The sequence below is a fragment of the Cotesia typhae genome, unplaced genomic scaffold, assembly GCF_013202065.1.
Source record: "Cotesia typhae breed Kobodo isofemale line unplaced genomic scaffold, CoteBio_Ctyphae contig_11, whole genome shotgun sequence".
Classification (NCBI taxonomy): domain Eukaryota; kingdom Metazoa; phylum Arthropoda; class Insecta; order Hymenoptera; family Braconidae; genus Cotesia; species Cotesia typhae.
This window is the reverse complement of record NW_027423711.1, coordinates 3,509,449-3,527,880: the sequence shown is the minus strand read 5'-3', so window position 1 is coordinate 3,527,880 and position 18,432 is coordinate 3,509,449. Positions and strand designations below refer to the sequence as shown.

General features: G+C 29.8%; 1 protein-coding gene across 2 annotated transcripts in view; it reads left to right on the top strand.

Annotated features, from left to right (window-relative positions):
* The window catches only part of Fas2 (neural cell adhesion molecule fasciclin 2), an 80,831-nt gene that overhangs the window by 20,317 nt on the left and 42,082 nt on the right, over positions 1-18,432 (top strand). The gene's annotated exons all lie outside the window — the stretch shown is intronic.

Genomic DNA, 18,432 nt, shown 5'->3' with positions numbered 1-18,432 from the left:
AGTAATATAGAGAATAGAGAAGAATGACATTATGCAAACGATCAAATAGTAAATGTCAAGAGAGTAAAGACGGGAAGCACGTTTCATCGTTTAGTTAGTCGCCCACAGATTCTACCAACTGAAGAGAGACTATTATATATAGTAGACTGCAACAGATATAGATGTATATATACGTGTATAAATTGCATCAAAGTTTATAGTGTAGTCTCACTTCTATCTTACTAATGAGCAAATCAGAGATCTCTGCTGCAACACCAACAGTATTTCTCATTCATCTCCATTTTAAACAGCTCTGATTTTACTAGTTCAAGTTAGCACGCTTCTTATCTCCTGTTTCTTCTCTCCTCTCTCCTCTCAACTCTTGTTTCAATTTACACGTTTATTCGATCAAGAAAATTGAGTCTTGTGGCCGAGACAACTTCAATCTGCAATTTATCTAATGAATTTACTTGACACGATTTAACTTTTGTGATGAATAATGCAACTTTAATACACTTTCATATTTTTTTATGCATATACATAATAAAATATTCAAAAATCTTTTAGGAAAAAAATTTTAATTTAATGTAATTTAATAATAATTCAATTTTTTTGGAATTCAATTTTTTGTTTTTTAAATTCGATTCACGTATAAATATAAATTTTTATTGTGAAATTATAATTTACAATGCAATGTAATAAATTTAAACTTTGCCATAAATTCAAATGCGTATAAGGAAGAGCAAATCACAATATTATTAATAAATATTTATTGAATATTAAAAAATATTTGTTAATATTTAAAAAATTAAATAATTGTCTTCAAGTAAATTAAATCATGAATAGTAAATAAATTCTTTCATCAGCGTATTAAAAAAAAAAAAAAAAAAAAAAAAAACCTTTTTCCAGAAAAACTTGGTGAAAATTGAAAATGATCCAAAATTAAATAATAATAATTATAAATTTAAATTATATCATATTTTTATATCAAAGAAAATTTAAATGGAATATTTTGAAATGTGCTTATACAGCTTAATTTTAAATACTAAAGAAAGAAAAAAATATCCAGTCACTCTTAATACTCCCTATAATTAATCACTCGGCAGTAGAGATGGTATACTAGAGGATATCACAAAATTATCCTCCCTTAAATAAACCTACTCATGACACTGTTTGATTCTCGTAGAGTGTGCATTATCCCCTCTCCATGACTTATATATAAATATATATTCATAGTTGTAGTTATAGTTATAGATATATAACTTTATTCTTTCTTCCCCTCTTGCTCGACTCGTGGTGTATGGATATTATACATAATAGTTATACGGGAACTTGTCTCTAAGTACTTCCGCAGAGAGATTGAGAATACGGAAGAGGACCTAGATATTCCCCTGTGTGCGTTTTACAACCAACAAAGTAGTACACTAACGATTGAGTGGTTGATATAATTTATCAGAGTTGTGAGTTTGAGGGATAAAGGACTTGGGTTCGCTCTACTCTCATAGTTACATCTCGTATATGAACTCCACTACGAAACCTCACAACGACGATTAATGTAAGACTGACGAGTTCGTTATAACTTAATGTACTGATCTAACGCAGTTTCCCGTCTCGGATTCTATTTCACTCAGTCAAAGGATCAGAATAAGGTCTCTGATTATTAATTAACGCTATTGATTTATTTACTCAATTACAAGCGGAATTACTCATATATTAAGCGTCTTAATCATTTGATTCAGAACTCAGATCTTATTTTAGAAACAAAGACAAATATGTAAATAATCTGGTAAAACGAGCCATGCTTTAAACTATGCTACTTTTCAAATAATTTAAATTCCGACATAAAAGTCGTCCCGCACTTGAAGTATTCAGGTTTTGTTAAAAAAAAAATTACTCTTCAATAATTTAGTAGCATTCGTCTGAACTCGAGTTAAAATTGTATTTTTTCATAAACGTTTTGCTGTTAAAAATGCAATCATCTATAAATAAACTTTTTGAATATTTAATGGATTTTTATGTTTTTTAAATAAATGATACTCTTTATTCATTTATTGAATTGATAAATTCCATTATTGGACAATTTAATTCTATTATAAAACTACAGAAAGAAAAATTTCTTGACTGGAGAACAAAATTCTTGGCTCAAGTAAATTTTCAGGTGCCTGAAGGTAAACCGAAGTTGTGTTAATCGAAGTAAAAAAGTTTTGACATGTTATTCAATAAAAATATTAATGAAAATTTATTTCTATCGAGAGATTTAATTTTTTGGAGCAAGAGAGAAATTTTCTCAAGACAAGAAAATTTATTTTTATCAAGAACTAAATTTTTTGGAGCAAGAGAATTAATTTGTTAAAATAAGTGAAATTTCTTGTCAGAAAAAAATTTTTTTTTCGCTCAAGAAAATAATTAGACAGAAAAATATTTTCTTGGCTCAATTAAACCTTTTTTTCTGTATAGTTAAAATGCTTGATGTTTAAAAATAATTTCCAACGCACGACTGAAGCATAAAAATCAATAGATGAAATTTGCAGTGCCAATCTCAAGCATTTATAATATTGATAAAATTTAATTTAAAAATCTAAAACTCATTTTACTCTTTTAAAATCCAGCTAACTTTTTTTTTAAGCATTCGGTTGCTTATTCTAATTATTATCGTGTATTGGAAATAATTAATTTAAAAATTATTATATAAAGTCATTAATCCTATGCACTCCATTCACTGCACTTAAAATTTAGACAATAACAACTTTTGAAAGTACCAAAAAATAGAATTTATCTTTAATCCATCCAATTATTGATGAAAGAATATTAGATTGGTGTTGTGCAGTAACGATCAAGTCATCGCATTTATCAAACCTTAGAATATTAAAGCAGCATTCAGAAATATTGTCGGTGCATAAATATGTAAATTATTCACGAGGGTTGTGGGTCACCTCTCAATGGGGTTGACGATCGAAATTAAGGGCACGAGCGACCGCGACCCTACTTTCTATCCTTGTATAGTGTGTATATTAGTATATATCACGCGAGGCTTTCAAGTTATTAGAGAACAATGAAATAAAGAGCGTTGACAAACGAGAGTAGAGTTTCAAAACTAAAAACAAGTGGACTATACATAGATTCCCAACAAGATATGTAACTGCAAAATTGAGCGATTGAATCACTTAATTTAACCAAACCGTTTTGGTGAAATTCCTTAAAACGGAAACAACCGTCAGATTACGTTGTTATTTACAAAGTACATATTACAGTGTCGGAACAAAAGCCACAAGGTGTAACGTGAATCCTAAGCTCAGAAGTGTCTCGCAATAGCGACACCTTGGGACTTCCACCCCGGTGAGTAAAGATCTCGTTTTCTTGTCCCTCGAGGCGCTCGTGTTGTTATTGTTATATTACCATCATTATTGTTATTATTTTTATATTTATGTGCAGTGTATCTTGTGCCCTAGAATAATTTTATGAGTCCAGATATAGCCCATATATTTATTTAAACATACACAGATATAATATGCAAAATGTAGAGAAGAGTGTGACATAAATACGGCGGTAATGTTTACTTGTAAAAACACGCGATATGCCGTTTTTCTACCGAGAACGTGCACAACAAGCGTTTTATCGTGAATGACGTCGAGTATACCGGTTTCTTCTTACCTTCATTCCATCATGTGACTCTGCTCTTGTCTTCCGTCTAACGACTCATCTTTCCAACTACTTTATGACATCGATTCACTTGTTAATTACGACAGTTCTATCATCGTTATCGTCTTAAAACAACCATGAATAAATATATATTTATTTAACTGTGCAATGTAAAATATTATCAATTAAAATTCTAATTGAGTTTTCGATTTGTCAACATCAAGTTCTCTCAATTTTAATTTTTAATTAATTAAAGTATTATTACTCTATTTGTGTGGAATTTAATTGTACAATTTCTGTAGTATTTTAGTGTTTAGTAGTTTTATTATTTGCTCCAGAGACCGCTGAGATAACGTTAAACAATTTATTAAAGTTAATTAAATCATTAAATCAATATTACTGGCCAGGTGGGTATCAATTGAAAACTAATTCAAACTAACCCCATGATACCGAGAGAGAATAGTCGCCTAATGAGGACTATTGAAACTGGCAATTACGTACTGAGTTAATCATCAAGTTGACCGTGGTCTAACAACCTTCTCGAATTGCTCTTAATTGTTCAGCTAACATTTTCTCACCTTTTTTTTTTTTATTTCAAATGCTCTGAATTATCGATAACTTGCCAAGAGTTTGCTATTATAGAAAATTAAATTCGGTCTTGTTTTCTTGTTTTCGTGAGATTTAGGTCATTAAAACTTTTAAGAATAAATTACTAACGTCAAAACAAGCTCAAAGAAATATATAGTCACGAAAACATGTGTTCAATGCTAATTACGCAATCTAAAAATAATTTTTCCGTGTGAACGCTTAAATAACATTTTCTCATTTTAAGTTTTACTAAAATTGGAGAGACAACATACTTATTTACGTCTAGCAGAAAAAATAAACAACCTCATTAGAGTTATTACATTTTACACTAATTTTATTCAAAAATTTTTTTAATAAATTAACTTTTTTAAATATGTAATTTACATTTTTTTTTTTTTTTTTATAAAACATTATATTTAAAATTCAAAAATTTAATTTTTTGGTGAAATTTAATGTCATTGCATAATTAAGAAATTACATTGTATTTTGTGAACTATTGACATTTTTAAAAATATAAGCTCATCCCAATGTTACACTCATCAAGACCTTTTATTTAAATACCCACATCAATTTTTCATATATTTTTCATATATACATATATATAATACTAGTTGTTATTCGCCCGCTTCGCTGGGCATTTTATAGAATTGTATTTTTAGATTTAAACTTGAAATTTAATTAGAGTATTGTTTTGACTTTCACAAATTCCAAATTTCATCGAATTAGCATATACCTTTTATCCATGTAATTATTCCAGCTAATATTCATTGTAACTTTCAATGTGCAATCATTATAATGTTTGCGTGGCTTTTTTTCAAAGATGAATAATAATTGACACGAAGAAAAAAATTTGAAATGAGAATTTGGAGCCTATAGGAGCTATAGCTTGGAAATTAAAAAATTTAAATGTTAACACCCGCCTTCGCAAACCCCTGTGAGGTGAGCTATCATAAAATTTGCCCATCGACTTTTTCTACATCTCTTACAGAAGATTCCTACCAAATTTGGAGTCGACAGGAGCTATAGTTTTAAAAACGGGAATTTTTCATTATTAACGCCCCCGCAATCCTCTTTGGGGTAGAATATCGTAAAATTCATTCATAAATTATTTTTTCATCATTTACAGAAAATTCCTACAAAATTTGGAGTCTGTAGGGGTTATAGCTTGAAAATTAAAAATTTTGATTGTTAATATCCACCCCCGCAACCCTCTGTGAGGTGAGATATCGTAAAATTCGTTTATAGATTATTTCTACATCTCTTACAGAAGATTCCTACCAAATTTAGAGTCGATAGGAGCTATAGCTTGAAAATTAAAAATTTTCATTGTTAAAAGCCACCCCGCAACCCCCTGTGGGGGTGAGATATCGTAAAATTCGTTCATAAATTATTTTTACATCATTTACAGAAGATTTCTACCAAATTTAGAGTCGATAGGACCTTTAGCTTGAAAATTAAAAATTTTCATTGTTCAAAGTCACCCCCGCAGCCCCCATGGGGGGGAGGTGAAATATCGTGAAATTCATTCATAGATTATTTCTACATCTCCTACAGAAGATTCCTACCAAATTTGGTGTCGATAGGAGCTATAGTTTAAAAACGGGAATTTTTCATTGTTAACGCCCCCGCAACCCCCCTTGTCGGTGGAATTCCGTAAAATCCGTTCTTAGCTGACCTCTACTCGGCGAAAGGAATATTCCTACCAAATTTCAAGTTTCTAGGTCTGATGGTTCCCGAGATATCGTGATGAGTGACTATATAGATAGGAATCTCTTATATATATATATAGATATATAAATATATGAAAAATTGATGTGGGTACTCAAATGAAAGCTCTTGATGAGTGTAATATCGGGATGAGCTTATATCTTCAAAAACGTCAATATTTAAGAAAGTACAGTGCAACTTAACAAGTCACGGCAGTCACATAGTGACTACAAGGTCGCAATTTTATCAAAATAGGGCAAAATTTTTGCTTATACTAATTCATAGTTCCGAAGAATGAACTATTTAAAAAAAAAAAGAATTTTTCCACAGCTAAAATAGATATTTGAGTGAAGAAAATTTTTTTTCTCTCAGAAAAACTCTTTTTTTGATCAATCATACTTCAAGTATCCTTTTTCTCTATGTAGCAATAAAAAGTATGTCAAAAGTAGTAATATTTGGTTAATCAAAAAAATTTTTCCAAAAATCAAGATAAATATTTATCAGTAGCTACCGAAATTTTCCACGACCACTCTGGTCTATAATTACCAAAAAATTCCACCATTTAACTTTCGTCCTTTATTTATGATTCTCTCATCATTTTTTACATCAGTCTAGACGAGCGATTACCTAACTCAAAGAAAGTTTCACGTAAAATTTTTTCTTTCTGACAGAGATGTCTTATCCTCCTTCATCTCGATCCTATTCGAAGCAATTTGTCGCAGCAGGTGACGGGCAAAAAGAAAGAAAAGCAATATGGCCACAGTTGTAGCGATGATACCTAAATTAGAAGTGGGCTTTAGAAAAAGGTTCACTAGACACTTTTGAACTATCAACAAGAACGACCGTGTCTAGGGTCCGAAGGTGAAGGTCTCCATAAAGTAGAAACTTTAGCAGATCGAAAACGTCCATTTGTTCTCGATTACCGTCTTAAATCATGAGGCCAGTCGACCTGTCGATCAGTTTCAACCGAACAAATAACAGAAAGGAAAGGTCCCAGGATATTAAATAACCACGATCTCCACCTCAAGATGTAAGACAAGATCTAAAGTAATATAACCAGAGATAAGAATAAATGGAAAGATAAGATTCGGAAAAAAGAAAAATCTTAGATTATTGGCATTGGACTTTTACGGGGGTTTTAAATTACTTTAATTTTAAGTTTTTTGTCAGACCTGTCTTGGAAAAAGTTGTTACTGTAATTTATTGGTACCTGAGGGAACACTAGCGCATATTGTAATTTTTATATTTTTCGTCTCTCATTTATTATATGCTTTTTTTTTTCACTCAAAATTTAGTCGTTGGTCCTTCCCCTATTTACTGTCTTTTTATGGTACGGCGCATAGCGACGATCCCCTAGAGATCTGAGTACCTTCCCTTCCGCGTGTGCGTTTGGAATTATATCCTTTGAATCTACAATTACTGGAAAATGAGAGGTGCGGACTGGAGGAGAGGAGGAGATAAAAGAGAGGACACCAGAAGAGGGTATTTGACGAAAATTCTTGGCACGTATTCACAGGGAAAGTTTACCCATAGAATACTAAAATCACGCGGCCGCCAAATAGGATCAATACTGACTGACACCAACTTTAAAGATGAGTGAAAGTCTCTCATATTATACAGGCGCATTCAAATTCTCAGTGCATAATTTTTATCAATCATTCAGTCTAGTTGCTATTATTATTATTCAATCAAAAATTTTATTATCCATTCTACGTGTTTCGTATTTTACTTGACAGCTTGTTAATCTCCAATAATAGCTTATATTATCAGTCGCTGAATATATCATCAGTTGCGCGAAAATATTAAACAAAGTATTAAAAGGAACATTATTATTTTCGATTATAGCCAACTTTATAGTTTATTATTTGTGGATTATACTTGCCTACATTTATTTAATTTATATTCTGTTTTCATATTATAAAACTAAAAATATGTTTTCGATGAATATGCTCGTAAATAATTATTTTTATTTCAATTTAATGATACTATCATCATCATCAATTTATTCTGGATTTTTCGTTATTATCATTAAAATAATACTTGATGTTTATTCAAACTTTTTTTTTGATGATCTTGTCAACGAAATATTAAATAGATAAATCTATTAATTTTTTAATACTTATCGTAGGCTTAAAAAAAAAAAACTTGAACAATTAAATTTTAGAATTTTATAAAAAATTTTTTTCCGGAAAATGCGACGCAGGTTGCTTTAGCGAACCGTACGATTAATGTATTATAATTTTATAAATTGTGTTTTGGGTTTTAGAATCTCGTTATCCGACAATTTCAAAGTTTTATAAATTAAAATTATCGTAAAAGTTTTGTGTTCCTTGAATTTTTCAAATTAATGCACAGTAATAAAATTTTTCTATGCGCAGAATAAATTAGGTTATCTAATAACTAATAACACGATTTTTAAAGGTCTCTAAAAGCTTCTTAAATTTTTTAAGTTTATGAAAAATTTATAAAAATTTATTTCTGTAATTGATGGTAATTTTTACCAAAATGTTAATAAACATAAATTAACTTATTCAATTGGTAAATGTTTGAATATTTATCGTGTGAAAAGATAAACTCCAGTGTGATGTAAATATAAATGAAAGAGTAGATTGAAATTGAACAAAGAATTAACGAAAAAAAGAAGCAAATTTTCTGATCGTAAAATAAAAAAAAAAAAATTGAGTTGAATGATTATTAACGGTGAGCAAACATGAGTGGTATGATTGGATAAAAATTGGTTAGCTGATTATGAGAGACACGTGTATAAACTTAATGGAAGTAAGGTCGCAGCAGAATAATCACATTGTGTGCACAGATGTTAATTCCTCCAGACTTACGAACCATGTTTTTTTTATTTTATCTGTCTTCGCGACTGTTGTATTTTCCTCGAGCATATTAGTGGCGCAATAGCCCGTGGCCTCAGTCGTGTTAAAAATAACAAACTTCTGGCTTATGTGCTTCTGCTATATCTCTTCGACTCCTTTAAAATTTTTTTTACCTTAACTTTTTGTTATCTCCAATTTTTTATCTCGTGCTCCCGTAGAGTGTAGTACGTGTGTCTCGAGTAGCTGACGCAGTACTAGCTGTACCGTCTTTTCCCTTCAGTATCTGCACTGATAAAATCTCTTTCATGATCAATCTCATTGGAGATGAGTCCCATCTTGTTGGAGCATCAATGTCGCGAGTGACACGTCGATTGAACTGACAGATTGCTGATAAAATTAACTCGCCTTTTGACAGCTTGACATTTATTTTATTTGTCAGCTCACTCACGTACAAACAATTTTTTGTTAGTGTTAACGTTGTTCATCAAATTAAAAAACAAATATATTCTATTATCCAACCCATTACTCTTCTCTTTTCTTAGGAATAACTTCGGCTAGTTTTTTTATTTTAAATTTGAATTTTAAATACGATCGTTGAATATTATTCGTTGGAAATTTTTAATTTAAACTATAATAAGTTTTAGAAAAATTTTTAAATTCAAATTTCTTGCTTTTATTTAATATTTAAATCAGTCAGTTTTTAAATAAAATCTTACTGCCTCATAAAAGTACCATTTATAATCACAGTAGAAAAATTATAAAATTATCTTGATTCAAAAAAATCATTTTGAAAAATTTCCTCGTCTAAAACCAAACAGAAAACTTTTTTAAATAAAATTTGATTAATCAAAAAAAAAATTTCCTCTTGGTTCAGAAATTTTTCTGCTTTACTGAAGATGATAAAATTCTTTAAAATGATTTTCTTCAATGAAAATTGTCTCTTAGAATTTTTTCTATAAAAAAATTTATTTAGTTTAAAATAATTAAAAATTTTAAAATTTTATGAAAAATTTTATTTTCGTAAGTTTTTAAATATTTTTGGAATATTGTGAAATGACATTTTATAAGTAGTTTAAAATGATCTTTTTTCATTCCAAATAAAAAAAAAAATGAAACCGTAATATCCTCAATTATATAATTCATTGTGTCAACTCAATAGACATTTCTAAATCCCTCAAGTCGTAAAATAGAGATTGAGGAACAGAAAAAAAAAATCTCCAAGGATCAATTGAGAAATTCGATCTAGCCGACCCACTTCCTCAGAATCACAAGTACACCTACCAGAACTAGCCAAAGCCAACGATCAGCCTGATGAGAATAGAATACAGAAAGAAAAAACAAAAGATGATTTATATATATAGAAAAAAAAAAAAAAAAAGCGAATGTATGAAAAAAAGACATAAAGAAATGGTAGAAGCTCACAAGGGACGTTATTCGAGAAAAACTGGAAGACCTCCCTCTCGGGTTTCCTAGCTCGCTAAAACTACCCTCTACTCGCTTCCCACATGAAACAATGGCCGTTAGAAAGACGTCTCGAATTTCGCTGAATCAAAGGTGAAACCCCGAAGGCTTGAGTGCTGGCTGCCGGTGTAGTGGAGGAGTTGGGTGTCGGTACCGTGGAGAGGATAGAGGCTTCTATTGGATATGAAGTTTGTGGAGCATGTAGTCGAGAAGGAACAAGAGAAGAGTAAAGCTCGGTTGTTGTTGCTTCTGCAGAGCCAATCGATTTGGTCTAGTAGCAAACAAGAACCAGGACCTAATCTCTCCCTCCCTGTTCCTCTGGCTCATATTGTATTATGTAGACATGGACATGCACACGATCGTACACTTGTTCATTGTGTCCAGTAGCGTTTTTAATGCTCTTGAGTTGTGCTCCCGTTCATCCTTTCCATCTTCTCCATGATTCTCCACTTCCGTGGTACATACGCGGTGTCATTGTTGTTGAGAGACTGTCTGGAGTGCTACCAAAGACAAAGCTTCTATATTACGTGTCCACTTCACTGTCTTTTACCTTTCAGTCTTTCTCCTTTTTTCACAACTTTATAGTTTGTTTTTTTAAAAGCATCTTATCTTTTGTGCTAGCAATCCATGTTAGCTAGCTAGGGCTTCCATAAGAGAATGATAAGCATTCTCTTCACCAAACTGGAGTTACCTCATTTTGACCTTTTAACAAGTCCCTTAAATATTTTCCAAAGACCAACTCCGACTATTAATTTAGAGACACTCGAAATACACAAAAAATATTCACTTGAGCCAAGAAAATATTTTTCTTTCTAATTATTTTTTTGAGCGAAAAAAAAAATTTTTTTTGACACAAAAAATTTCACTTATTCCAACAAAATTAATTCTCTTGCTTTAAAAAATACGTATCTTGATCCAAGAAAATTTATTTAAGTCAAGAAAATCTTCTTGTTTTAAAAAAATTCAGCCTCTTGCTCCAAAAAATTTAGTTCTTGATAGAAATAAATTTTCTTGTCTTGAGAAAATGTATTTTTTGCTCCAAAAAATTAAATATCTCGATAGAAGAAAATTTTCATTAATATTTTGATTGATTAACACGTCAAAGGCACGCGAAAATTTTCTTTTTGTTCTCCAGTCAAGAAATTTTTCTTTTTGACGGAAAATCGGCATTTACTTTTTTTTTTTTTAATTTTTTTTATTTTATCCTAAAATAAAAAACTTACGAAAAACGAATTTCAAAGTTACTTAGATAATGCAAAAAAAAGTTCAAAGATATTAAAATTACTTCAGAAATCTTGTAAGTAAAGCGGAGGGTAATTGAATCGTGTTATATTCGTTTAAACCGACAAAGGACGTCAGCCTGGAATCCACCGACAAGATGGAATTAAGTTAATCTCAGTCGACTGTTAGGTCACCGCAATCTTTTAAATTTTAACGGTTTTAATTTTTTTTTTTTTTTTTCGCTGGGCATTTAGTTCCTTTCTTTTTCTTCAACCAAGTATTTTTAATAATTCTCGGGTCTTTTCTTCGAGTACGTTCCTCTCAATTAACAGCGCGTACGGCCCGAGATACCGCTATGAGTTTAATTAAACCGCGCACTCGTCAAAAGGTCGCTCCGGTGTCCTTGCACACTTTTTTAACTCAATTAAATGAATTCTCGTTCTCGTATAATATTTCCTTCATTTTTACAGTATTTTATTTTTAGTTTAGCGAACCAGTTTTATTATTATAATTGAGCTATTTATTTATTTAATTACACAGTTGGTTGTTTTTTTGTAATAATACTTTTTGTTACGAATTAAATTGAATTATTTCGTTAGCATATAATAATCTTGAGTTCTTTCATATTTTCAATTAAAAAAATACACGTATGTTTTGTACCAAGATTACATTTTTAATTTAATTATTTCTCGTAAAATTTTAAGCCATGTTTCATGTTTTGCAAATTATTTTGCTTACTCAGTCAAAAGAAAATCAAACAAGTATGGAGATATTTATATTTTTCTAGCACAACTGCTTATGCAGAAAATGTAAAGGCAGTCTCTACTCTTTAGGGAGAAGTGATCGCTCTTATTCTATATTTTTTTTTTCTTTAAAGTATGAGAATGTTAAAAAAAGTTGAAATTACTATCGCAGTACTTCAATCACAATTTCACTTAAGTAGATAGCTTTTTCCATTGAAGTATACATTTATTTTATAGAATATAATCTAGTTAAATTTTTCTACATTATATATTTCTTGTTTCTTGTACAATGTTTTTTCGATTCAAGAGTTGAATTTTTAAATTTAAAAAAAAAAAAAAAGGAACATCATGAAACAAGAATAAAATTTCCCGGATGGAGAAAAATATATGTTGACATATATGTAAGTATACACTGAAAAAAAAATTTCTTAGTTTAAGAATTTTTTTACTCGAATCAAAAAGGTGAAATTCTTCAAAATTATTTACTTGATTCAAAATTAATTTTTTTTCTGTGTAAATCTAGACAATTATATGCACGCATAAATATTTATCAATAAATATTTTTTAATTTTTTTAAATCAAGAAAATCTTAAGGAAGATTGAAAATTTCTTGAATGAAGTTAAAATTTTTTGAACGAAGTTAAATTTTTTTAAGCCAAAAAAATTTCTTCTTGCTCTGAAATAACTTCGGTTTTCCTTACAATTTCTTGGTTCAAGAAATTTTTTTTTTCTGTGTATATGTATGTAGACGAATATTATATTATCCATTGCGGAATATAAATTTGTATATATTTAGCGCAAGAAAATATATGTGAAAATATATTTTTCTTTGCGGATTCAAAGGGAATATTTTTTCGAATCAAGTTAATTTTTTTTTTTGAGTAAAAAGTTTAGCGAAACTTAAAAAAAGGTGTTTCACGTAACAACAAATTTAATGAAATTTTATTGCTAAAAATCATAATGAGACTTTGAAGAGTGTACTTTAAAATTTAAAAACTTTTTCAATGACTTTTGTATTGAATAAATGAATAAATTAGTAAACAAAACACATAAAGTAAGTTGGCAGTGAAAACAATAGCAATTTGTAAAAAATGAAAATGTAGTTATTAAATTACCGTATCCCCGAAGATTTTTCGAAACAAAGGATACCTGAATAATTTAATCACCGTGAATAGAAAAAATAAAAAAGGTAGCAAAGCAGTAAGAGTAAATATGACAATATATGCATAATAAAAGCGTACAAAAGCTTAACCCTCCATGTGTGTAACATGTATTACATTATATCATATGTATAGGGTAAAAGTAATTTCTCTAGAATGTTAGCGGTCTTTGTATTCAAATGGTTACCCGCGTGACTCGCGTGAGACACGTGCATTAGCTCGGGGGTTGTTTAACGTCGCACATAAGATCTTACTTTTCAAATACACGCGTATCTTCAATATTCCATCCCAGTATACACATTTTCACGTTAAATTATACATGTTGAGGCTTACGTACATAAATACTTCACCTTGGGTTAGGTTCCCTCTTACTCTTTACTCTCCACTCTCCACTCTTCACTCTTCACTCCTGGCTTCTATTTTGGTGTTAATACAACAGGCAACAGGAAAATGCCAGAGGTAAAGTCATTCTGTCACAATAGGCTACTGTAGGAAAGTGATAAAAGCAAGGTGAATACACCCGTAATTTAAAACAACCCCCGCAATTAAGCTGTTTATGTAAGGGTGTGGTTTTGCTTAAGCATTAATGATCAAAACCTTACACCATTTGGCAGCAATATAAATGTTTATAAAACCCAGTCAGTCATTTTCATCTCTCTTTAATTTTCTCAGATAAATAAAACTCTGTTTATCGTGTTGGGAATTGGCAGAACTGTCTAATGGCACTGCAATACTGTAGAGGATTTGGGTAATGAAATAAGGGAGGAGTATTCTGTGAAATAGGACATGAATTGTTACCATTAAATTTTCTAGATATTGCGCTTAAATTACTATACTTAGTCGAAAAATTTCTATGCTTTGTTACAGAGCTATAAATATTCTATATTTTATTATTTCCTGCAATTCGATGTAATTATACACATTTAAATAAGAATTTAGACAGTTAACACTGGAGTAGTGTTAACTGTTGATAATTCAGCGAATAGATAATTTTGTGGTGGGCATATATTTATTTTGAAAGGAATTAAATTTATTTTATTTTAATTAATTTGATTAATTCTGATAAATAAAAGTTATTTATTTTAATTAATTAAAATTCACCTTTACATGAATTTGTTCCTTTTTACATTATTTTACATATTTTTTGTGATATTTAATTATTTTTTGAATTTCAGGAATTCTGAATAATTTTTTGATTTTTTAAATTCATTTTTTTTTACATTGTCATAATTGTTCTTAAGATAGCTTTTTTTTTTTAATTGTTTTCTAAAGTACCTAAACTATGCAAAATGTATTTGGTTGAAGAAAAAAATTCTTGAACCAAAAAAAAAATTTTATTTTCTAAATCAAACAAAAAAATTCTCAATTAACAAAAAATTTTTTTGCATGATTTAAGAGATTAAAATTCTTCAAAATGATTTTATTAATTTAATAATTATTTTCTTGAATCAAGTTCATTTTTTTTTATCAGTTTTCGTCAAAATTTTATTTAATAAAAATTTTTTTAAAAACAATTTTTCTTTTAAAGCTCAACAATAAAAAATTTGTAAATTTAAGCTTTCAACAAATAATATAAAATGATTTTTTTTATTTAAAAAAATAAAGCTTATATCCTTTGAAGCGTGGTATCCATAAGCCTTTTATTGAACAGTTTGTGTAGGACATAAAAATCGGAATAGCATAAATTTAGTATGAATAGACAAGACAGCAACTTTGAACTTAACTGTGAATGGATGGATCAGTAGAGTGTGGCGCGGTTCCAAGAACCACAGCAGAACATTCGATATCCTAGGGAAATACGTTATGTGTTTACACGACGGCAAATCGATCCCGCATCCGGTGTTGACGGAATTGTTACAGAGTAAATATAGATATAGAAGAGTTACGTCATCGGTATGCCATTTAGAAGAGAAAAGAGATACATAACACACTGATGGTACAGTAACATGATTGATTTTGGCTTCATGTTGATACTAGATGTATATTTATACACATAATAGTGTTGGTTTGATCGGTTAGTATCGCACACAATTACATGCGAGTGTATGTACTATGTATATCAATCACGTTCGATCGACAAGTCCTTATCCCAAATGGTCAGCGACAGATTTCTCTCTAATTCGCGCAAAATACGTGAACACTTACCGTACTTTCCCTCACTGACACTCCCACCCTTCTCTTGTGTTAACTCTCACACCCTCGGGCGGTCTCTTGGTACATTGTTCTACCCTCGATAATTCCTCACCGCGGATTTAAACCTGACTATGTCTACGGATAGAAACCCTGGATAGAGTGAGCCAGCCAGTGAATGAATGAGCACTGGCTCCTGCTGATATATTCCCAAGTGCTCCAGTGATTTTGTTGAATCAACGTTAATTTCATTTTATATCTTTACACTCAATACATTTCGTTCAAATGTTGGTTTTTTCTACTGCTTTACCTCCAATTCGCCGTCATTAATTTTTTTTTCGTTTATTTGAATTTTTTTAACCTTCAGGCCACGAAAAAATCCCTGAAATTGCGTGAAAATTTCAAAAAAATTACATGATTTAATTTTATTCCAACAATAAAATTTTTTTCTTGATTCTTAATTTAAAATAAAATTTTTTGTATAAAAAAATGTTAAGTTAAAAAATTATGCTATTAAAAATAATTTTTGAGGAAGTTTTTTTTCTTGAGAATTAAACTATTATAAAAATTTTTAATTTGAATTTCAAACTTGATTAAATAATTTAATAATTCATCGTAAAATTTTCTGTATTTAAAATTATTACACTATATTATTTCCAGCAGACTGGAGGCCAATTTGTTAACGATTGAGGCGCGTTGAATAAATTTTATTTATAGACAAATTTCAAATAATCGTAATACTGTGGTAAATTGGATAGTGAATAGAAATAAATTGAAATTTAATGACTTTATTTTTCCGGGTAAAAATACTTTAATGAACGGCTAAATATATTCGGTCGAATGATTTATCGGGAGGCAAAAGACTTTAAAAAGATTAAAAAAATAAAAATAAATAATCTTTAGTGACACGTATAGCAAAGGTCAAAGTTAACTAAAGTGACCCCTGTCCCTCTTATTTTTTTTCCCTTAGCCCATCGATCTTTACGCAACGTTAATTTTGTTCCCTCATTCACTTGCTAGTGTCATGTGACCTTCTGTCTGTTCTGGGTAAATAGATATAGAAGAAAATCGGATTGGGGCTCGATGGAAAAAGCTCCATTAAAGATAGAACTAGATGAAAATGATAAGGGTGCAAGGAAACTAGTGGATTCACATAAAACATAATATAATACCGTGACATATTTTCCTAGTGTAGAGTAATATAATTCGCTACGATTCTATATTATTATACAAAAGTATCATGTTTTGTATCTCTTATAGATTTTTTTCCCTTTTTTCGTAAATCACTGCTGTGTATTCTTCAGTGATATTATCTTCATAAGTTTCTACTCTCCCCATCTTGGTGGTAGGCACGTGCCAGATATTTATCATCTTGTCGTGATACTAATTTAACAGTGACTGAGCATTTTATTATTAATGTTTTAATTAAATGAAAAAATTCATTTATTACATATTTTATATCGACACAGTGTTTTATTACTTTCAAAGTTTTTTCATCCGGAAATTTCTGATTTTTCTACAATAATAATAATTTAATAATATATCAGTTAAAAAAAATTTTTTTTTCCATCTATTTTATTTATATAAATATTTCAACAATTATGACGAATTAATAAAAAAATTATTATTTTTTACTTTGAAGAAATTTGATTATTTTTCAGTTGATTCTATAATAAATAAATTACTACCAAGAAAATATTAACAAAACAATTTTTTTTTTAATATTTTATGTGATGGAAAATTCTTAAAAAATTTGAAAAAAAATATCTTTAAAATTATCGTACTTGTAAAAATAATAAAACTTGTAATGGTTAAAATTTAAATATTTAATATTTCTAAAATCTTGAATTTTTTATTTTTAAAAAAATAATATCCTCTATCACAAGATTATTTAGTAAAAAAAAAATAAAGAAATCGTCAATAAAAATTGATTGAAAAAAAAAATAATTTCTCAAAAATAAATAAACAAATATTTTATCCGATGACCAAACCAATTTATTTTTCCCGTTGACATCGCAAATAGATTCATTATTCATGAAACTATTTTAACAATTTCGTTGGCCTGTAGACAAAAAAAAAAAAAAAAAAAAAAAAAAAAAAACAACACTCCATATCTCCAATTTAAACCTTGTATCCTTCCAATCAAATCAATAATATTTCCGAACACAAAAGATCAAAAGCCCGATATAAAATATTAACAAGCCATTTGAATATCACTCCCATTGACATAAAATCTCAACAGCTGACAAAACATTATGATTTATATTGAAACTATTAAATTGTAGACAGACTATTAGTCGACGAAAATATGTCATTCATAATATAACCACAATATAATGTAAGTTAAAAATCCTTTCAACAAGCAATATAGAGTGAGAATAATTTCTCTATTATTTACATTTAATATAACGAGACCGTAAAACTTGAATGTCATATCTAGCCATTGTATTTTGGATATTGTATCCTTCTATTCCCATTTGATCCCTTGAACAAATCTTGATTCTCATCTTCATTGCATTGCCAGTACTGCAATACTAGCACTATATATAACAGTAGAGATAATACATATTAGTCTAGTCAGCGTAGTCTGCTTTCTGACGTCTGATGTAGCCGGATAGTGGGCCCTGTAGCTCAAACATTGGGTGTAACATTTCCGTGTGATGGTAAGCCCCATTGTTCCGTATTTGGGCGTACTTTATGTCAGATTGTCACACATGCAAACGTTAGACAATAATAAAATGAGTCTTGTCACGTGTCACAAAGAATCGGAGGATTAGCCACGTTGAATTGAATGCATAACGGGTGTGGGGCTAGTACACAGATCCAAAGGCTAAGCAGATGAGAGGCCGGCCCATATAGTGTATACTATAAAGTCGAATATTTGGGAACAGCAGTGATGTTCATTGGGGTTATGTGCGGCACACACACGTGGTGATAGCAGAGATAGACCCACAGTATACGATCTAGTGTATGTACCTA